The sequence below is a fragment of the Adiantum capillus-veneris genome, chromosome 18 (genome assembly GCF_014529385.1).
Source record: "Adiantum capillus-veneris isolate H3 chromosome 18, ASM1452938v2, whole genome shotgun sequence".
NCBI classification, from domain to species: domain Eukaryota; kingdom Viridiplantae; phylum Streptophyta; class Polypodiopsida; order Polypodiales; family Pteridaceae; genus Adiantum; species Adiantum capillus-veneris.
In genome coordinates, this window is record NC_140948.1 from 96,776,728 (window position 1) to 96,800,070 (window position 23,343).

Consider the following 23,343-nt stretch of genomic DNA (forward strand, 5'->3'; position numbering starts at 1 on the left):
GTTACCAAAACAAGGGAAACAAGTATGGATGCGGAAGGATAGAAATGACATGGTAGACAAACAACAATGCAACGAAAGAATTCAACCGAAGCAGATAGTTCAACCAAAAACCAAGGGCATAAAACAGATATGGATCCCAAAGAAAATGCTCAGCAATAACCCAGTTGTTACTCGCAATTGGATACCGAAACAAAAGCAAAAGGAACTCCCTTCAGTACAAGCAACAACGGAAGGCAGACAACTGCATTTGAAAAAGGACAACCGCCTTATGTGGATGCCAATCCGCAACAAAACAGTGACAACAAAGGAAGTTGCAAAACACCTACAAAAACCGGCAAAAACAAGCTACCAATGGAAAGCAAAGAAAATATGGTCTACGACAATTCCGACCAAGCCAATCCTCTTCACAGAAACAACTCCGGCTATATCAGTAGTAGCGGCAAAGCGATTGCCTTTTGCAAAAAAGACAATTAAACAGAGAGAAGTAGAGTTACAACTGTTACTTGCAAAGAAAACAGGAAACCTCGACGGCGAATGCCAATAAGCATCTTGCTTATTCCCTTCTTGTGCACAACATTAATTTTTTCATGCATTGACCAAGTATGCATACATTAGGGCCACATTAATCGGCCAAGCATTAGCACATATTTTTCAACCTATGCACGGCACATACTCCGAGGCGATACCTTGTCGTCTAGGAGGACTCCGGCTAGGAGGGAGGGAGGCATTCTCAAATGCGGAACCAATAGCAGAAAAAGAAAAAAAGGGTATGATTTTCGACTATTTTAAGGGTTGTTGTTTGATTGCGAAACTTTCCGGACTAACCCAAGTACATATGCCCTTATACAGCATGTATCTATAGGTATATGGGGCCAAACGCCAAATCAAGCCCCTAGGTGTGTGTATATAAGTAGAAATAGCCAATTTTCGAACAAAATATTGATAAAACGGAGGAATCCGGCCATAAAAATTGCATGAGAGTGCATATAATGTTTTGCGGTGATGTTTGTGATTTATTATGATTTTTGGAGATTTTCTAGGTTGGATTTGCTATTTTCCTTTTAACTTTGCTAATTTTCGGCAGAAAAACTTCAAAAATACAAAAAGCAGGTGAAAAATGGTCGTAATGAAAAACAAAAAATATGGGGATGATCAGTGACTATAGGATAACCTATGGTATAGTAGGGGTGCAATTATGAGACTAGAGCGGAAAGCATGTTTTGGCCAGATTTTGACCGAAATGCCAAATTTCTGGTAAACAGGGCAAATGGAGTCCAAATCAAGAAATTTTTGAGCCTAAACCGCATCTCGCAAGAAGATGGGAGCACATGTCAAATTTCATGAAAAGTGGTTCGGGGACCCCCATTATAAGAAATTTTCACTTCATTTTTAGCTCATTTTCACTATTAACCTTTTGGAGAGAGCTTCTGCCACCTAGAGCGAACGGACCTTCCAGCAGCTTCTACGACGCGCATGACTCCCCGACGGGCTTCAGACATGAGAGGTAGGCTCACCACCTTGAGCTTTTTGCACATGTTTGTCGTTTTGTTGCGAAAACTAGCGTAGGGTTCACACACAAAGCGGGCAGTAGAGACCTACAAGTAGGGGCGGCCACCTAACGGCTAACCCAAAAGCAACGAGACTTCATCGACAGCTTACCCTAGCATAGGAGACCAGTCTGGGAGGCCCAAAGGCAGTAGAAAACCATCGGGAAAAACCCTAATTCCTAGAATCCTGCAAGAGGCCACCAAATGGGAAATCGACGAAAAGGCGCCCAAATGCTACCAAAATTCATGGGTAGGAGCATCGCGACATGCTCGACAAGTCTATGTGGCCCACATGACCAAAAAGTGACCCGAAGCGGCACTAAACTTCAGAAATGGCATCAGACACACAAAGCGTCAAATAGCTCTTGCGGCCAAACCGCATGCCTGTTTGCCACCAAACTTCACGAGCGGCTTTCCTAGACCATCAACAACCAAGTCCTATGGTGGTAGACCACCACAAATCATCGAAGATATGTAAACGCAACCACGGGTGCTTCTAGAGCGATAAATTGCCAAATGAAGCTCCGGTGAAGCCAAAGTCGACAAAAACCATACGGCAAGGATCCCCAAGAGATCGGGAAGCTATGGAGACCAGCATCAAGAAATATCATCGCCAAAAAGCACTCCAAAAGTCAGAAAACGGCTCTGAGGCTCTGAAGTCGACACAGGGAGTTACTTTCTATCCATTTGACTTTTTTGTTGAAATTAGGCTTAAAAGGGACTCAGGGGGACCAAGGGCAGGCACTAGTGGCACTTTCCATAAAAAAATCACCAGGAGACATCCTACGCATAGGATGTCTCAAGAGCATTTGTGGGCACAAATCCCAACATTTCTCATCACACACATTTTATGCTTGCCACCAAGTTTCATCACATTTGGACCAAAATTGACCTCATATGCATGAAAAAACGCAAAGTTAGGGCATAGAGGCAATAATGGTCCATAGACCTACCAAATCTTGTCCAAATCACATGAAACTTGCACAACACATTCACAAGCACATAACCAATCCATCTGTGTACTCACCTACAAAATTTGGTGAAGTAGCCATCCTACGCGTAGGATGTCTATTTGACAGTTTTGACCTACAGAGGATGTTTGTCCATTCCAGATCCAATCACATCATCATCAAGAGCTCATATACCAATTTTGAAGCCATTCTAATCATTTTTGACCCCCAACACCTTCAAGATACACTTTTTGAGCCAAAAAACACTACACACGCTCTTACAAGCATCAATCCTTGTCCAAATCCAAATCCAAGAGCATAGCCATGTTCCATAGGCCAAGGACTACCCACAGAACAAATCCCATGCCAGTTTGATGAAATAGACATCCTATGCGTAGGATGTCTCCAGCATAATTTAGACCTTCTGTGCAAAGAGTGACATCATGGGAGCCAATACCATGGTGCAATGAGCCCATATATCAATTTTCAACCCATTTGGACATCACTTGCTACCTGTTATGGACTTTCTACCCAATTTGTGACCTAAAGCCTGAATCAGCCCAAAAAGTCCACTTTTTGATGCCCAAATCAAAATCCAAGCACATAGCCATGTTCCATAGGCCAAGGACTACCAACATGTTGTTAGGAAATAAGACGTAGCTAAATAGATTTTTGAGTAGATTACTTAATGGAGAGATAGATTTCACACACAAGAGATTATAGAGTAGAGAGAGAGAGAGAGAGAGAGAGAGAGAGAGAGAGAGAGAGTACACACGATATACGTGGTTCACCCAATGTGGGCTACGTCCACGGGAAAGCAGCCACTCAATGGCTTTAGCACTTCAAAAGAAGAAGTAGTTTACAAAGGGATTAAACCCTTAATAGACCTCCCGCCTTGCTTCACTCTCACCACCTCACACTCACCTTGTTGCATCAACTTCACACTATGAAATGTGTGTAGAAATGGCCTCCTTTTATAGGCCAAAAGGGCTGCCCTCTCTTATGAGAGGCAACCATGTGTAGCCGCCCTTGTGTGAATAAGTCCAAATCGGACCCTCCAATCCGCCCATGTGTGGCCGCCCTTGAGAAGACAAGTCCGCTTTTGAATTCGGCCACTGGCCACCGGCCATTGACTTTCGACCACCGGCCAATCGACCGATTGTTTTCAGACCACTTTTCGGCCACCGTCCGGCCATAATATTCCGGCGAAAAGGAAAATTTTGGGGAAAAAAAAAAAGTCTCGGGGGCCTCTGTCCCCGAGGCCCCTAAAGTTGCCTCTGATACTTGTCCGTGAAAATTTTGGTTTCCGGTGAGTGATTTTCCTTCACGCACGATGGCTTCTCCTCATAATGGGAGCCTTACAAATGTGCGTTTTTACCACAGAAGATTACAAGGTAAATCAGGCTCCATACATAACACATGTCAAGTATCACCCAATTCTGATGAAAAAGACATCCTACGCATAAGATGTCTAGAGGGAAATTTTTGGCCAGAATTGCACTGTGAGCACATGCACAGTTTCACAAGTTCCTTTTAAGCTTTATTTTCAATTTTCAAGTCATTTTTGTCATAAAATCTAATATCTAATATCTAACCAACCCAAATGATTTTCTCATATTAAATTGATCACTTAATGTGGGAGAATAAACGGGAACAAGTGTTAAGATATAGACATGTGCTTATAGATTTATCTCAACACGGGGCCAATGGTAAAGGAGAGATGGTCTATCAAAGAGCAAGGCTAAAAAATGGAGAATAAGACCTTAGGGTTAGCTTCATTGAAGACCTCCAATAATGTGTGTAAAAGGCCTTTGACCTTAAAGCTAGGGCTAAGCTTGAGGCGCGGGAACCCGACCCAGCTCGAGGTGCTTGTCCTGCTTGTCATGCTTGATGACTAAGGTGCTTGAGGTGATTGATGATTGAGGTGCTTGAGATGCTTGAGGTGCTTAATTATTGAGATGCTTGAGGTGCTTGACATGCGTGAGATGTTAGGGTTTCACTTGAGGTGAGAACCCAGCCCAAGCTTAAAGTGCTTATGAGCCAAGCTTGTGGTGGGAACTGGGCCTATGCATGAGGGGCTTGAGGTGTCAAAAAGTCAAAGATTCAATCCCTACAAGGAGGGGGCGAGCCCTACATGAGGGGGGATGAGAGAGAACACCCACACACGCACACAAGGCATGCATAGTACAAAGAAAGCAAAAGGGACACTTGTCAAGTTCCTCCTCATGTTGCCCTCATGGTGTGCTTGAAGCCTATTGGTTGGCCACCCAAGGGGTCCAATAATAATTTAGGAGATTTAATTAATTGATTTAGCATTTATCTAGCCCTCTCTCTCAAAGGGGAAAGGGGGACACTTGTCTCAAGGCTACCCTTGCTGCTTGTAATGCCTCCTGCTTGTGATTGGCTAGGCCTGGAGGGGTCCAATGAGCTTCAAGCATGAGCTACAAGGGGGGGTCGACCCAAGCAAGCTAGGGGGTTGCTTAGGGAGGATACTCACCCACACACACTCACAAACACTCTCATTGTGTGCTATTCAAAGTGCAAGAGCTCCCTCTCCTTCTCCAAGCAAGTAGAGGTTGAGAGCCTACACCAACACTCTTGGATATGGAGTGCAAATCCAACCAAGAGCCATGCTTTAATGCTTAAGCTTGCCATCTCCTTCTTCTTCATTACTATGCTATTATGTATGCTAGCAACAAGAGTTATGATAAGTGAGGAACTAATTCTTTCTTTTACAAAATGTTTCTTCTTCCTCTTCCCTACCCTCATTCCCTGCTAGCTCTCTCCACCTTCGAAGGTGTTTGAGGTCTTGGGACTGAGGCTTGGGATAGTTAAAGCTTTCTTCAAGTTTATGTTATGTTTGTGATGCATGAAGCTTTCCATCTTCATTGCATCACCTAGGTCACAAGGAAAACAAAGATTGTATTGTAACAAGTATCTCTTAATGGGAGAAATCATAATACAAATGCCTATTGGAGGGGGGACCGGCTCCACAGAAATCCGGTCCTCAACTGTTGTCATGTTCTCTAAATTCTCTCTCTTGCAAAAGTATTGTTCATGCCAAGTTAACTAGTTGCTATGATTATGTTGATATCTTCAATTATGTTCACCCGCTATGCTCACAAAGTCATTTCTCAAAAGTACTCTCATTAATTTTCGCTACTCTCAAATTAAATAGGCCAATTTCATTACAATTTGGATAGATAAAACTCAGTTTCTCAACTAATATGGAAAAAACGCTAACTTTGGACTACTGAGTGTAACAGGATCTATGGCAGCCGCAAAGTCACCGGCAAAGAAGAAAAGAATGACCATTAAGGATTACCTAGAAGAAGTGGAGCCCTTCGTCATACTAGAAGGAACACTAAAGCCCACCAACACATGGATCCAAGAAGATCTGCTAGAATCCAACGACATAAAGATCTACCAAGGAGTGTTCAAAGACACTGAAGGGAATGTAATCGAGCTACCAATGCTACCGCGGGAACTCAATGAGTTCGTAAGAAGCAAGATGGCCGAGTACTTGGAGAAGATTGATCTCCATAACTATTTTGAAGCAGTGTCGGCGAGGGTTGACATAAAGAGAGTCTGAGAATTTGTGACAACAACAAAAGAAGATGGAGTGGCCAGAGTAACCGATCTCCAAGGCAGGCCAGAAACAGAAATAGTCATCACTGAGCAAGTTGTAGCAGATGCACTAGACCTCTCCAACAAGGGGGATAGTGTAACTAAAAGAAGAGATGATGTCAAGGTGTACACTGAGAAGAAAGGTAACTACACTTTTGAAGATATTGCCAACCCAAAAGTGGCAATCATGAGTCAGTTGTACAACCAATACTTCCATATGTGTACGAAGTGGCCACAAAAGTACAGAATGCTACCAGGAGCAATTGCCATGACATTCACTTGGGCAATGATGAAGAGCACTCCAAGGCTAATCAATTATGCAGCATATATACATGACAACCTAGTGAAGATGGGTAACAAGAAGCCCACATATATTGTGCCAAGAGAACTAATCACTAAGGTGATTTATGGGGCATTACACGCAAAAGGAAGATGGCCTGACCCTCCATCACAAAACGATTGGCTGAGGCTCAAAGAAGACAAAGAAGACGAGCCACAAAAAGCACCAAGGGTTGCCACAAGATTGAAAAGACGTCTAGAGCCTGTTCAAGAAGAGCAGCCATAGCAAAAGAAGGGAAAGAAAGAATTTTTCCAAGCGCCAGAAAAAGAGACAAAGTCACAAAAAGCGGCAAGACTAGAGAGGCTGATGGAGAGCTTTAGAGCAGAAAGGGTCCTTAAAGGCGATTTGAGTGAACTCTGGAAGCCGTCTCTAGAAGCAATGTCAGGATCATCCCAAAGGGTGCAAAGGGACAGATTCAAAGATTACATTAAAAAATTTGAGATTCTTGATGCCGCACCAGAAAATATTCCACATGTACCTTTTACAGAGGAGGAAGTGGAGCAAGTACGACAGAAACTGCTAGACGAGCAGGAGAGCCAAGAGAGAGAAAGGAAGACAAAGGCAGACCGAGATTTAAAGAAAAAGCCTACATCTCTACCGGACATAAAGAGAAGGAAGACGACCACGAAGGCCATGAAGAGTCCAAGACAGAACAAAGCCAGGAGAGGGAAGAGGTTAAACCCAAGAGTGAGGAGCCAAAGCCACATGAAGCATACAACACATTTCTAGACCTGCTAGCTGCAGGATACACAAAAGAAGAGGCTGCCACAGTCGCATTTGACTTGGCAAGCACAGGGCCTAAGGAGCAAATGCAAAGCATCAGGTTAGTAGAACTAAAGGAGATGGCCATAGACACAGTGGACCTGCACCCACCCTCCAATGACTGGGATGTGGTGATGACAATGCTAACAGGGTTAAGAGCGCAGTCCATGGCCTCATAAAATGAGACGGCAACTCTCAAGACTACTGAAGTAAAGATGAAGCTGGAAGTAGACTCTTTACAAAGACAAGGTCAAAGGTAGAAATAAAGAGAAGTGGAGCTACATGCCAGTCTGGCAAAGGCTTTGCAAAGATGCCAGGAATTGGAAAAAGAAAATCAGGCAGTAGCCCAAAGGATGCAAGAAGCCGAAGAGGAGTGCAAACAACTCAGCAAATCATTGATAGATGCAGAGAAGGAAAGGGACAACCTGACCCTACAGCTGGCTGAGGAGTCCAAAGAAGTGGAAGCAATGAGAAACGCCAAAGAAAAGGCGGAGTTAGACCAAGAAACCATGAGGTCCTTGAGCTCAAGGACCAGCTCAAAGTAAAAGATCAAACCATCCAGAGGCTGCGAGCGTCTCCTGCCAGAGTCAGAGCTACTAGCTCGACTCACATCACTACTGAAAGCCAAATTTATGAAGAACGGATGAAAGAACTTCAGAAAGAGATGACTCTAGAGAAGAAGCAACGATTGATGATGGCAGAAGGGTCAGTTGTGATGCTGACACGAATGGAAGAAGAACGAAGAGCCATGCAAGAGGAATTAGAAAGTATCAAAAGAAAGCTCGAGGAGGCGGAGAAGATAAACGCCGAGCTGAACAACCTCCTCGTGAACATGGGAGAAGAAGCTAACACAGAAAAACAGAAACTTCTAAAACAGATTGAAGAGCTGACAGGACAGCAAGCCGGAGAGCAAGAAGGCATAGGGCCAGCAGCTACTGAGGGCATAGATTTAGAAAATGTGGCAGATCCTGTGGACACACCGATGCAAGAGGAAATCCTAGTAGGATCCTGTCAAGAGCCACAAGATTTGACACAGGAAGAAGAAGAAAAGCTATGTAAGGCAATAGAGGTGGAGATCAAAGAGACGACAAAGGAAGCCTTGGAATGGGAGTAGAGGGTTTTCAAATCCATGACCATCCAGAAGATCGACGCCAACAACCTCAGGCGTGAATGGCTACAGCTCTCCCTCCCATATCCATTGCTAAAATATGAAGTTGCCACCATCAACAAGAGGATTAAAGAAGAGCCGATAGTGCCGCTCTACACAGCGGATATCTCTCAGCCAGAAGGAAGCAAGTTAATAGTTGACTCTCAGCCAAAGTGGAGAAAAGCGTGGCTCACAAAGTACCCACAGTACCTAATCCATTTGGTAGAGGTGCCCAAAAACATCAGAGACAACCTCAGCTTTTGTCCTCTACCAAGGATCAGGACGTGGAAGGCCCAGGAGATATTACAAAGGAGCCAACCCACTTGGCTGAATTATCCTAAGCTGCCGGGCGTGAAGGCAGGTGAGAGAATAAGTGTCCAATACATGGTGAAAACCCTAACGGGCGCCATCAAATTGTTCACTGGCTCACCTGACCTTACGTGCATCATGATGAAGAAAATCTGCAAAACTCTTTTAGCAGTATGTGAGACATTCAAGCCAGGCCAGGTGACAGACAATATCTTCTTCTTCCAAGATACTTACAGATGTGCCTATGATCTGTCTGGTCAGCCTTCCAAGGAGGTGATACATGCGTTGTATCAAAGGATAATGTTTCTGCCATCCTATCACCTCCAGGCCTTTGAAGAAGCGTTCTACACCGGCTTCTTCACCATAAACACCGATATTTTCGGCCCAACAATGATGAATCTACATGCAAAATATGAATCGCTGCTCAAGATGCGCGAAACCATAAGATGAAGAAGCAGCTCAATAGCCATGTCGGGGACGACATGAGCAAGGAGGGGAGGAGTGTTAGAAGTTGGACACACCCTATGGAAACTCACTTCTCGGCAGATTATCATTTTTTTGTAATTATTCATTTATTGACAAAACTCGACATTTCACCTTGTAAATATTGGGGCTTACAGAAGTTTCCAGATTGTATCCCAGTTTTGATAGTTAGATTGAGTAGATGGTTGATTTGGAACTTTAGGGTTTGAGAATTGTAAGGTATTTATACCACTTTTTGACCTTAATGAAAAACCTTTTGTCATTTTGAAAAATATACTGTCTGTGAGTGAGCGTACTGTGTACGAGAGAGAGTGAGATCTTCTTCTTGACGCTACGTGTGCACCGGTGGTCGGAATCGAATGCGGAGAAGTGCAGCGTGTTGCTCTCGACGAGAGCTACGCACCGATACATGCATTGGGCGCGTACGGTCCGGTTTTGCGAGCTCCTTCTACGAGCTTCATCTGGTGATTTGATGAGCATACGTTGTCCGATTTTGCATTGCAGCATATCCACGCGTTCACATTGAGTAGAGCTACACATTAGGCGCTTTAGATTTTGGAAACGAAGACCTGCAAATTTAGGCCAGACATCCTACGTGATTTTGCACCGGGTATTTTGGGTTGGGATTTTGGTTCATAAACCTTAAGAAGAGTGACCTATTGGTGTTAGTAGGGTCTCCTTCAAGTTTTGTGGTGTTTCGAGATTGTTTGATGGGTCTTCGACTCTAGAAAGCGTTGTAGGAAGTTTCCTCTTATGCACTTTTGAAGGCTGTGACTTAGACATTGGGTAGAGACCTCTGTAGGAATTAGCCAGGAAGTTTCCTCTTATGCACTTTTGAAGGCTGTGACTTAGACATTGGGTAGAGACCTCTGTAGGAATTAGCTAGGAGTCAGTCGAGTGTAGGTTGACACCTTATACTTGCTTCCATGCGCCTGCGAGTCGAGATTCGTCCTTAGCTGACAAATCTTGTTAGGTGAGTTCTCGTTGTGCTGACGTCCATCGCGGCGTATCCGTCCAACACACGCACAAGGTCCAAGTGGAAAAAGCAAACTTTTCCTACACAGCATTCACGTCAGAGTCTGAATGGACCCTCAGTTTCCACAAAGCCTCTAGAGTCCAATATCATACCATTTTCACCCTCGTGCCATTCACACAAGCTATAGATCAGTGGAAAGTAAAGTTTCCTACCCTCGAATGAGTTTTGATCACTATGGTCTCTCGTCGATGGGGTGGTGGGGTAGAATGACGCCTGTGTCACACAAGGCGGGCAGTCGTCTCTAAGAAAGTTGCAAGTGGACAAGAGCATATTTGAAAGCTTCATAAATATACACCCAAGCCAGTCACACAACACAGTGGTCACTAGCAGGAAAGTGTATATGCAACCAATCACAAAGTAGTTCGCTCAGGTGGGCGAGAGACAGTCAGCTTGGGAAACCCCCAATTGACAAGCAACAATGACAGCGAAATAGATTCTCTTACAAGTAGGTGGATTGATCAGTGCCTATAGTCAAACGACACTCTTTATGCATTTGTTTATGCTTTTGACATGATTTTTACTCATTTTAGTTTGAAATATTGCTCTGGTTATAGGGGAGACTATGCCAAAATTTCCATAGGATTCTCGCCATAAACTTGATACTTGGTAGTTATGGCTTCTAGTTCTGAGAAGGAAATTTACAACATACGAAAGTTCAATGGCAGATCCAGAAAAGTCAATTGGAGCCATTGTTTGAACGCCAAGAGGATGATGGTTACATAGATGCCCAGTTGAAATCAATTGTTGCTAAAGCTAGATCCTCTATTCGTTTACATCTTGCAGAGTTAGTATATTTTACTATTGTTGATGAAGCTACTTCTAAACCCTTATGGGATAATTTATGCAGTACATATGATAGCAAGTAATAAAGTTTACTTGATGAAGATGTTGTTTGAGCTTTGTATGAAAGAAGATAGCATCTTTTCTAAATATATCTTCTTGTTATGCTCTCTACCTTCCTCAAAGGATACTTTTTGCACATCCATTAATAAGTTTGCGCCTAAAGACAAGTTATGTAGTTGATATTTTGCTCACTAAAGAGATTTGTAGGAATTCTATTGAGCCTACCAAGAGTGGTGATGCTTATGTTGCATAATCCAAAAAAGAGAGAGGTCGCAATTAGGATTGTACCAAGTCTAAGGATCATTAGAACTCGAGCATTAGAATTCTCGCAGCCAGTCTCGTGGTTCCATGTGCAATGTTGAGTGCTACTATTGCCATAAAAAAGGGCATGTGAAAAAGAATTTATGTGATGCACAAAGAGATAAGAAGTCTCAAGAGAATAAGAAGTCTGACAGTGATGCAAAGGGTAAGACAAAGTTTGAAGAAATCAATATTGTTGAGTCTCCCAAGACTCATGATGTTTCTGGGACGACTCATACCTCAAACATCTTCATTTCTACATCGGATTTCATTGTAGATGTCCTTGGAGTGTCCTTGTCACAAAAGATGTCAGACTATGCACATAAGTAGATGATATATTTTAGTGCGAGTTTCTGTGTTAACCTTGGTCTTTCTCTTATGTGAAGGGCTATTTGGGAATAGTCAAATTGGGCATGGGAGAGATAAAGCTGGTACATCCAAGTGGCATGGAATTCATGCTAAAGAATGCTATATATTTTCTTGAGTTAGCTAAGAGTTTTGGATAGCTAGATGATTTGGCATACACTACAATGATTGGAAACAGATCTTGGATTATCTATAAGAGAAATCTTGTGGTTCTCAAAGGTCAAAAGCATGGTACTTTATACTTCGTGCATGCATTGTCAACACAAGGGTCCTACGACTAAGAGCTCTGATACCACTTTAAGGCCAGAGGGTACTGGAAAAATGTGCCACTGAAACTCTACCCTACTATATCCTTATATAGCTCAAAGCCTTGCCTATTACATATATGTTGGAATTAGGGTTGCAAAGAAACACACACAGCTTGGAGAAGACGAAGGAAGCTCAAGGCACATAATAGAGAGTTGTTACTTGGTGTGTAATGGAAAGATAGATAGCCCTAGAGTGATGGGTGTATATACAATGCACGGGGGAAAAAACCTCTAAAGAGGGAAAAAATGCCACGGCGGTCTTAGTGTGTTCACACACATCACTACCCATGTATATGGTAATAAATCCCCCCTAGAGTGATGTGGTGAACAAGAGCTGGCACATGAGTAAAGGGACGTGCCATGCCCTGAGGACATGATCAGTCCACAAAGGGGAGTGAGCCCAAAGCTTTGCGGAAAGCTTCGAGCTTCTCATGAGACAATGCCTTTGTGAAAAGATCTGCAAGGTTGTCCTGTGTTGGCACATAAGCCAAGCTGATCTCTCCTGTTGAGAGCCTCTCCCTGACATAGTGGTAATGCACCTCAATGTGCTTTGTTCGAACATAAAAAATGGGTTCCTCGCAACTGTCAATGCGCTCTGACTGTCAGTGTAGATAGTGTTGCCAATGTCCTGTTCAACACCCAAATCAACCATAAGGCGTTTGAGCCATACACACTCAACCGTAGCTGTGAAGACTGCCCTGTACTCAGCCTCACAACTTGAAGTGGCCATAGTAGATTGCTTCTTGCTCAACCATGATATACATGAACTGCCAAGCATGAAACAAAAACCACTTGTGGAAACTCGTGTGCCAAAACAACCAGACCAATTAGAGTCTGAAAAGCATGTAAATATGGCGGCAATGATCCCCCCTTGGGATAAAACAAGCCAAGATGTAAAGTGCCACTAAGGTAGCGAAAAATCCTCTTGACAGCCTGCCAATGCTTAAACCTTGGGCTATGCATAAATCTGCTGACCTGTGAGACTGCAAACTGGATATCTGGCCTCGTGTTGCATACATAAATGAGGCAGCCAACAACAGTTTAGTAATGAGTGACATCAGCAGGATTGCCAGCATCATGTAGACTCAACTTCAAACCTGTTTCCATGGGAGTGGCAATAGGTTTGCAATCCTCAAGTCCAAACTTACATAGCAATGTCTCTATGTAACTTTTCTGACACAAGGCAATACCACCATCACACTGCTTAAACTGTATACATGCCCAAATAATGATGCAACAACCCCAAATCTTTCATCTTGAAAGTAGCATTCAAATCAGCCTTAAATTCAGCAATATGTCTCTCATTTGGTCGAGTGATCAACAAATCATCTACATAAAGAACCACAAGGAGAAGTACATCACCCTCACGCTTTACATACAATGTGATTTCTGTTGGACAGTTACGAAAGCCTTGTTTGACCAAATGAGTGTCAGCCTTCTCATACCAAGCACGAAGATATTGCTTCAACCCATACAAAGCCTTGTTACATTTGCACACTTTGTCCTCTTGTCCTTTCTTGACAAAATCGTGAGGCTACGTTACATAAACTTCCTCAAATATGTCACCATTCAAGAAAGCAGTAACAATGTCTGATTGATGTACGTCCCAACCAAAATGAGCTACCAATGCACATAGAAAATGCACAGTAGCCATATGACAACTGGGAGCAAAGGTCTCTTCATAATCTATGCCTTTTTGCTGTGCATAACCCTTTGCAACAAGTCGAGATTTATGGCAATCGATCTCACCATCCGTCTTGCATTTCAACTTGTAAACCCACTTTGTACCAATGGCCTTTTTGCTTGGAGTAAAATCACATAAAGTCCATGTGTCATTTTCTATAAGTGCATCATATTCTGATTGCATGGCAGCCATCCAATTTTTTGAATTCTATCCTTCATCAAAAGACAAAGGCTCCTCAACATCATGTAAGCCAGACACAGCCAAAGCATAACAATATTGATGCATAAGATGCATGGCGAGAGCCTGAACGAGTACGACTAGACAAAGGTGCATCCAATTTACTGTCATGCAAAGTGTGCACCAGCCATTTTGGCATACCTCTAGCCTGCTCATTTTCAGCCCTTTCCTCATCAAGTACATCATGTACATCTGCATCAGTAATAGGCTGATTCGTAACATTTTCAGAAACCCCCATAGGTTGTACATTTGCCTCATTGGAACTTACATCATATTTCCACCACTGAAAAGAGGCAACAAAGTGTCATAAATGTCCTGTGAGCTTACATTATTGTCTCTAGTACATGACAGAAAGGGCTGAACAGAATCTTCCACAAACACTACATCCCATGAAACTAGAATACGTTTTGTTTGCGAATGATACAATCTGTAACCTTTGCTTTCAACACTATAACCAACAAAAATACATTTGACAGCCTTATCATCCAATTTTCTGTGCTGTGTTTGTGGCACCAAAGCATATGCCAAACAGCCAAAAACACGCATGTGTTCAATAGAAGGCTTTCTATCATGCCATGCTTCATATGGAGTAATAGACTGCAAAGCTTTCATAGGACACCTGTTTAGTACATAAGTGGCATACATGATGGCCTCAAGCTCAAAAGAATGCGGCAGAGCTTGACTTTTGACCATACAACGTGCCATTTCCGTAAGTGACCTATTTTTCCTCTCAGCAACACCATTTTGCTGAGGTGTATAAGGCACTGTATATTGGTGTTTTATCCCATGACTAGCCAGAAATGCATTAAATTCATTAGACATATACTCCCCCCCTCGATCGGAACGGAGGGTGCCCATAGTACATTTCGATACATTTTCAGCCATAGCACATAAAAACTTCGGACTTCGCTTTAAGCAGAAATACCCATGCATGCCTGGAGTAATCATCAATGAAAGTCACGAAGTAAAGGTAATTACCCAATTACGGAGTTTTGCATGGGCCCACAAACATCACTATGCAAAAGCTGCAACCTGCATGTGGCCCCAACTGAACCATCCTTTGGAAACTTAGAACGTTCTTACCCAAAATACAGCCTTCACAAACATGTTTGACAGGTGCTTCAAGAGGTGGCAAAGAAGCAACGATATCAGATTTATGCAAATGCATCAAACTTGCAAAATTCAGATGACCAAAACGTGCATGCCAAAGTTTTTCATCTGAAATAGCCCTTGAATTTGCAACTGCATTTGCAAAATTTTGTCCACAACACTTGTCATACAAAGTGAGCTTATACAGCCCACGGCACAAAAGCCCAGATGCAACGTTTTCATCACCAAAACTGAGATCATGAACTATACATCTGTCATCCACAAATTTGACTACAAGTCCAAGTCTAGCAAGTGTAGATACAGACAAAAGATTCTTCTTGATCCCAGGTACATAAAGTGCATCAACAAATGTGAAAGAAATACCATTAGCAGAAGTAAGCACAATCTTTCCAACTCCCTGAACCGGATAAGAGGCATTGTTGGCACAAATGACTGAATTCCCATGAGGGACACACTCGAGAGAGGTGAACAGTTCACGATGTGAGGTAATGTGCTTTGTAGCACCACTGTCGAAATACCACACATGTGAATCTGCAGCACAACTGACATGCATGCATCATGGACATCAGGATTGTAAGTGCACTCTGCACTAAAAGCCCATTCTGCATCAACATTAGCATTACAGTCTCCTTTTACAGAAGACTCAACATGGCTGCATTTGTAGTGGAACCAGCATTTACAATGGAACCACCCTCTTTCTTCTTAGCCTCTTTGGCCTTTAACTTAGGACACTGCTTGATCAAGTGATCATTAGCTTTGCAATAATGGCAACGCATCTTCTTTTTTCCCTTATCACCAGAATTTCCAGACGATGTGCTGCCAGCAGAAGCATTGGGAACAGAAGTTTTGCCACTCGCAATAGAACCATAAGAAGTGGCTGCATTTCTCTTACCACCCTTTCTTTGAGAAGCAATAAAAGCCTGTTCAACTGCACGCTGTCTAGTTTCGTTTTTCTGGAAAGTGACTCTTGCAATAGCAATGTGCATAATGCATCAAACTTGACACCTTATGGATTTCCTTGGGTCATAAGTCTCTAAGTACTAGCAAAAGTTTGGTAAGAATCTGGTAAGGCATCAAGAACAGTCTGCACAAGCGAACTGTCTGAAATGACTTCACCTGCAAAAATAAGTTGCTCATTGATATCCTTGATACTAGCAAGGAAAGTGTCCATATCATCTTCCTCATGCATAATCTTTGACTCCAGCTCTTTATGCAGCAAAGCAATTGTAGCCTCACCGCGACTTGCATAAAGACCAGCCAAAATATCCCAAGCCTGTTTTGCAAATTTTGCTGAACGGATGTGAGGAACAATGGTGTGCTTCACAGACAACACAATCAATGCATCAGCCTGTGCATCCTTTACATCCCAACGAGCTTGTTCTGCCGTAGGCAAAACAACTCTAATAGCAGCAATCCTTGCAGCAAGACCTGCAACATCCTCAACATCACCTACATCCTCAGAACCAGGACATACATCAATGCCCTGCACAATATTCCAGATGCCCTTTGACAAAGAACGTGTTGCACCATATAAGCCCACATAGGGTAATTGGCCCCATCCAACCTGTCCTCAGCACAAATATCTTGAAGACATCTGTGTTGTTGTCAGCCATGGTAAATGCTGCACCTGATGTGAAAACTGCTTGAAAATAGGAGAAACAGAGCGGAAACAACACATGCTATACAACACAAACTGTAGAAGGCTATAAGGCACCTGTTATGCAGAAAACGGCACTGACAAAAATTCTGCACAAAATGACAAAATTGCCTGTGCAGACGTGCTTGTAGTGGAAACGGAGGGCGAAATGAGCCCGAATTAGAAATCTGATGATGCTAGCGGTTTTGTTGCCCTACCTGGCCTATTGTCAAAATGCAGGGTTTGGACAGAAGGATGGTCATGATGAAGGAAGGTAGGCAGACCACATTCAACCACATTCAATCTTGGGGTTATGCAACCACATTCAACCATTGGAAAAACTGAAAATCATTGCATTTGCAACACAAAAACATCCAACATTTCTAGTACAAAACATCCAGCATCAATTTTCATCGCTTCCAAGACAACCAAACACTAAGAAACATGAGAATTCGGTGCCCCCTAAAAAGAAAGGACACCACATCCAGAGACACAGGCTCTACCACACATTACATCAGATCCCCCCTCTGAGCCGACGCACAAGGTGAAGAGCGGATTCCTTCCTTATGGTGTAATCAGCCAGAGTGCGCAATCAAGCATAACCTAGAATTTGAGCCAGAGTTGGCAATCAAGCATAACCTGTTTTCCCGCAAAGATTAAGCGCTGCTGATCAGGGGGAATACCTCCCTTATGCTGAATCTTCGTCTTCACATTATCTATAGTAGCAGAGCTCTCAACCTCCAGGGAGCAGTAGCTAACCATAGAAAGAATTATGCGTGGAATTCAACTAAGCAGAAACTGTTTTATCACCTCGATGCACAGTCAGATTTAAGTAATGCTAAGACAGAGTGTGATAACTCTGACAAATGTTTGCGAAAAGCTAACTTGGGGTTATGCAACAACATTCAACCATTGGACAGGCTGAAAATCCTCGCATTTCAACACAAAACAGTTTTTATTAACTAATCCCACAATTCCCGTACAAAACATCAAGCATCATTTCAGCGCTGCCAAGACAACCAAACCCGACTGTTCACAGATTCTCTTAATCGCAGAATAAGCATGAAAAATTAAACGGGACTCTACCCTAAACTGTCCCGCGCCGACGCGGTATCACTTAGGGCAGTGTCCCAGAGCTTCTATCTTGTGGGGGGACGACGTTTAGGCGCCATCGAATACCGTGTATAGCTCGCAGGGCGCAAGGCTGCTTGCAAACGATGACCACGAGCAGAGTAGAGCGTAGCTTTTAGAAAACCCCTTTAATTCGTGGAAATTCTGAAAATACCCCTCATATTCGTGGAAATTCTCAAAATACCCCTAAACTTTCAAAAATTCCCAAAATACCTTCGTATCTATCTTGGTTTAGATTTTTCAAGATTTTTTAATCTTTATTCCTTTTTTATTATTGAGATCCGGTTTTGCATGTTTAACATGTATGATGCCACAAATTACCTCGCAAAAAATGGCAATATTTCTAAAGATAATGAAGCAATTCATCTCCAAAGCCTACATAATCGACTCAAATTCTAGGTTTAGCATCTTATATTGATAAGCAGTGGTATTTTGGGCATTTTGAAAAATTTGAAGTGCATTTTGGAAATTTATGACAAAATATTGGGGGTGTTTTGGGAATTTTTGAAATTGGAGGGGTATTTTGGGAATTTCCCCAAAAAAGAAAAATTGCGCTCCAAAATAAAGTAAAATAATTCAATAAAACAAATTCTGTATGAATACATCGAGGGACATTTACATTGCAATAAAAATACATTAATGCTTTCAATAGGTTTAAACTTCAAGACAAATCAGTACAAGTTGAGGATACATGTGTAGGCAAATCAGTAATCGTTTAGCATAGGGTGTTTTTATCTAATAATGATGCCGACATATCTCCTCGTGTAGAGTGGAATAGAATAACAAAAAAACAACATTTTTTAACCCTAAGTTTTGGTCTTTTCACACTTAATATCAAGACGTGCGTGGAATAGGTGATTTAATATAGACATTTTGCCTTTTCGAATATATTGTTGTCTGCAACAAACGCACTATGCTACTCTCCAGGTTGACTGTTGTTCAATCCATGCAATGGCTCGTCATATCACTATCTTCGGTCCCAAACATAAGCAGAAGCTTGTGCTAATGTTTGAAAGTAGGCATTGCACTATCACTGTTGAAGCTTTAACAGAACATTTTGAGCTGGAGAACAAAAATTTCTCTTTGCGTCCACTTACACTACAAGGTGAGCAGGTTATAATTGAACCTGCACGTAATGATTCAAATGAGTTGTTTTACCATTTGGATCACGAATATTCACAGTTTTACAAGGTACTTTGCAACGAACAGCCATCAACGTCAAATGCTGGCTCAAAAGATTCTCCAATCAATGTTGAAGATGGCACTGCATGCATCAGAAGTGTACTTGATGTTATTCGTTCTCTTCCTCTGCAAACCAATCTATATATTGCACTCTCCTCTGCTACAAGTGTCACTAAGGTTTTGGAAATGCCTACTTATTATGATGGGTATGCTGCTTATGAACTTCCTCCTCAAAATGACAACTCTTCTATGTATGGGATGGAACATAGATTTGATGGGCATGTTTGGACCGAATATGTTACCTGCAATAATGATATATTCAATGGGACTGTTCGTTTTAGTCGGTGTGGAGGGCATTTGAGATGTTCCGATATAGAATGTCCATATTATCAGGGAAGGAGACAATTTAATGAGTCTCAATGGCGAGGAAAATTAGCACGTGCTCCTAGTAAAGGCCACTTGGATGTGGGTAATGGAAATCTTGTATGCTTTCATTGCCGTCATATGCCAGAGTGCATTGACACTTGCCCTGCAGTTATATATTGATGTATTCCATCTGAAAAGACTGGAGTTACTAGATGTGTATTGCATTTAGGTTTTCATAAACACCCTGTTGCAGAGGGGAAGAGCATAATTGCAGAACAGTCAATATCTGATGCCTTAATGCATCGAGTTGCCTTTGATACTCTAACAACTGCCAAACAGCTTGAAAGAAAAACTACAGAAGACCTAATTATGGACAAGCTTGTTTCTCAAGTAGTTGGTGGTGACTCACCAATGACAGATGGAGAGTTCTCTTGTTTTCTAGATTCCGTAACCCCATTGTCAGACAAGCGGCGTGTCCAAAGAATCTTAGAGTCAGCTAAACGGGCAAAAGGAATTACACCTCTTGGCTTGGAGTCTATTTTGACTTTAAAGTCAAAATCAAGATATCCCTTCCTCCACAGTGCTCTTTTTCCAGGTCAGCTTGGACTTGGACAACAACCTCATATATTTAAAATGTCTACTATGGGACCAGAGAGTGGTGTTGATTTGGTGAACCGTATGCGCCCTGATGGAAATTTGCAAGATATGTGGGTGCATTTTGATCATTTTCATCGTGTGGAGGGCTGGCCTACTATGTTGGCGCATGTTTACGACCCATATGTAAGAGAGCTATTAACATTGGCAATATGTGAATTTACTGTGGAAAACAAGCATGCACAGATAGAGTTTTGGAAAATGCTTAATAAGGTTGTAGTTGATCATGGTTTTGATAAGCCTGAATTTTGAGGTTTTATGGAAGATGAGGCAGATGCAAATTGGATTGCAGTTCGTACTGTCTATTTTGGTGGAGCCAAAAAAAAGATGCCTGAGAAAGAAAGATCATGTGTTTTTCATTGGGAGCAAAGCATGGTTAAGCACACTGTCAAGTGTATACGTTCCTCTTATCAAGAGGAGCATAAAATATTGTGTCGAAAATGGTTACATACACCTTCAGAACATGCAGCACAAGTATGCAAGGATGAACTCAAATAGTTTTGGAAAACGGGCCATGCTATTTTGGATGAGATTCCAACATTGGAAACATGGTTGTCATGGTGGGATGTTAGAGTGCCACATTGGGGAGACAGATTTGTTGCTCAAGATGAGACAGGTGCTTTTGTCCCTAGAAAAAATCTTTCTGAGGCAAAACATGCAAGTATGCGTGCTTCAATTGGTTATAAGAATAACATTGGTCTGTATGAAGTCACTTGTGCAGATATGTCACTAGCAGTTCTTCAAAGTGTGCGCTACAATGCCTACTTGAAGGGCATGCATTCATCCGTAGGACCAACGATGACAGACTTGGCAGCCAGATTTATGAGCAATCATTCAGCATAAACATCGAATAGAAAACTTCTTGATGTAGCTCAGTCAGCAATTTTAGAAATGCAAATACCAAGTCCAGAGATGAATAGAGCTCCAGTAAGGGAAAAGAGTGTGCAAAAATCACGCTCAATCTTTCTTGATGCCGATGAAACTCTTGAAGAAGACTCTCATAGGCCAGAATTTGTTACTGTCACTACTCCAATTTACAATGTACCACATAGCTAGCAAAATACTTCCGCTACTCCTAGTCTTTGGTCAGAGAAAAAGGTGCCTCGGACTGTTTGGGCGATGAGGCGCACCGAGTCTCACAGAAAAATGACGTGTTTTGGGTTCTCCCCGGAGAGAAAGTACGTTGTGGTAGGTTCATAAACAACAATTTAGATAATGTGCAAAATGGTGTGCCTGCCCCTTGCTTTTGGGGAAGGAGAAAATATCCAGTTGTGGGTGCCAAACCAGAAGGAATTATATAGGGGTTTGTATGGTTTTGCAATGACAATACCACTCATGCATGGAATATTGATGGGATGATAATTGGACCTCCTGGCCCAGCTCCGGGGATGTGGGTTGTGGAAGAGGGAACGTGTCTGCTTCCATGGGAGGTTGAGATGCTGCACAAAAATGGATTTGTGCTTCAGGGATATAATACGACAGCACAACAGAACCGCATTATTGGTGGGCAATGTGGAACACAACCGAGCTATTTTCGTGCTAGATTTAGAGATGGAAAGCATGTAAGGTGGAGGACAAAATTAACCAAAGACTTCAATGACAGGATAGCATTGGGCCAAAGCATGGAAGCACATCTAGTGAGAGAGGTCATATTGGTAACAAATGCATCGCATGTTTTTCATGTTAGCACTCCAGGCTCAGTTCAAAAGGGGGTTACTTATGCGGTGACCATCGCAGACTTTCCTCGATGTACTTGTGAGGATTTCCAAAAAAGAGAAAACAGGCGTCTCACGTACGTGCCGTGAAAACACATGTACTTTGTGTATTTTCGAGTCCTTGGTTTGGATTCTGCAGCTCATGAGTTTGTGCATCAGGCAACACTGACAAAAGTAGAGTTGTTCCAGGGATTGTGTGGGGCCAAAGTGCCAGCATAGCATCGACTACTTGAGCTAAGGTTTGCAGCTCCTATGGATTGGCCATTTTTTTGGATTCCCTGCAATTGCCATTGTAGGATGAGCACCTATTATACTTACATTGTTTTGATAGCTTGTGTTACTTAATCAATTTGGCATTTATATTGTTGCAACGATCACCTTCTATGGATTGACCGTTTTGATGGACTGGTTGCACTTGACATTATGGTAGAGCTTTTTTGTGTTATAATTATCCCTACTTTCGCTCGAAAAAATGCCACGCTCAGTTTTATTCGCTCGGTGTATGGTTTTCTCCTTTGTTTTAAAACTAATGATGTAGTAGAAGTGGATTCTTACAGAGTGGATTGCCAGATTTAAATGGCAAAATATCAAAATTCAGATTTTCACGTGTTCCAGATTTTGGAGTTGCTAACTTTTGGAAGAGGAATGTGCGACAAAGTGCATAATGATCAAAATTTATTGTTTGTGGATCCGATTTCAACTCAACAGATTCAGAGGATCTGTGCGGATTATAAGAAGCTTATATACTTGATTTTAATGGATATTCAAAAATTTCAGGCAAGTTTGCATGTTCAAAAATTGCAGGCGGAATTGACAAATGGATTCAGTGGACTGTGCTTTACTAAGGAGGATAATCAGATTTCGAAAATACAGGATTGGATAAATTTCATTGGAAGTGTGGATAATCCGCAGTGCGGAATATCAGTAGTGCAACGGATTTGTCAAATATCTGCAGAGCAGTATTTTCCACAGGGAATGTCAATTGATGTGCATAAACAGATGGTGGATGTAAAAAAACAGATTGAGGATATGGGAAAATTGATGGTGGATACTCAAAATGTGGAATTTTAGGAGTTGTTTTCCAGATTTGATATTGGAGGACTAGTTTTTATAGTTGAAGTGTCCATGTTAATGCTAATTCTGATGGTTTTGCAAGTTTTCAGCAAGGAGGACGATCTGATGGAGTTTATGACGAGTTTTTTCAACAAGGAGGATGATCCGATGGAGTTTATGATGAGTTTTTTCAACAAGGAGGATGATCCGATGGAGTTTATATGGTCTTTTTCCATCAAAGTGGAATTATTTTTGCCTACAATTCATATTTGGAGTAGAGGACTTCTCATTGAATTCTGGTTCCATAAGTTTATTTTGTATGATCTGATTTTGAAAATTTGGAGTTGGAAAATTTTCAATGGAATGACAGAAATTTCACAATGCAAAAAGGCAGCAATACATCAGATCCATCAACAATGGAAAGTCAATTAGTTGCAGCAGTGGGTATCTCAGAAATCTACAGCGAGGCATTTTGTAAATGGAAAGGCAATGGATACTCAGAATTTTAAAGAGGATATTTAGGATTTGGTGCCTAGATTGCAAAACCTGTGCTCTAT

At 42.1% G+C, this 23,343-nt stretch overlaps 1 pseudogene; it reads left to right on the top strand.

Moving 5' to 3' along the window:
• Positions 1-22,156: 22,156 nt before the first annotated feature.
• LOC147436058 (uncharacterized) lies at positions 22,157-22,745 on the top strand (annotated as a pseudogene).
• Positions 22,746-23,343: the final 598 nt, after the last annotated feature.